This window comes from Anser cygnoides, chromosome 6, assembly GCF_040182565.1.
Source record: "Anser cygnoides isolate HZ-2024a breed goose chromosome 6, Taihu_goose_T2T_genome, whole genome shotgun sequence".
Taxonomy (NCBI): domain Eukaryota; kingdom Metazoa; phylum Chordata; class Aves; order Anseriformes; family Anatidae; genus Anser; species Anser cygnoides.
The window spans coordinates 14855383-14855959 of record NC_089878.1 but is presented as its reverse complement, the minus strand read 5'-3'; positions in this window follow the sequence as shown (position 1 = coordinate 14855959).

Genomic DNA, 577 nt, shown 5'->3' with positions numbered 1-577 from the left:
TTTTGTGTCTCTTTTTTTTTTTTTTCCTGCTTAACTAACAGACTGATTTTAATGGAAGAGAGAAACATTTTTTTTCTGCACAACTGCATGCCCCAAAGTATTTCAGGTTGAGAAGTTTGTAAAGTCAACAATGTCTGCTGGTAGTGGTGGTTTTCTTTAGTGGAAACAACTACTTGATTAATCTGAAAAGCATCCTGGCATCTATCACTGTTGAAATTCCTTAACTTTACTGTTATTTCTATGCCTCCCATGCCCCAAATAAAACTTCTCTCTCCTCTTGAGCTGGGTCAGAAAAAGGAAGTAACCATTTCAAGTGGTGTTGGAACCTGGCCTACAAACAAGCACTAGAGGGATTCCCTCCAACATCCAGTCGCCGTCATCCCCTGCATTAATCGTTATGCAGAGCTCTAGCAAGTAACTAAGCCTATGGGGTGTATTTAAAAAATCCAGAGTTGTGTGAAAAGTTCCTAAGAAATCAACCTCACTCAATTTTCAGAAGTTTAGGACAAAAATGGTTCCACGAGCTGTATGCTTATTCTTTTGAACCTGTTGCTCCACTGCTACTGTAATAGATTTT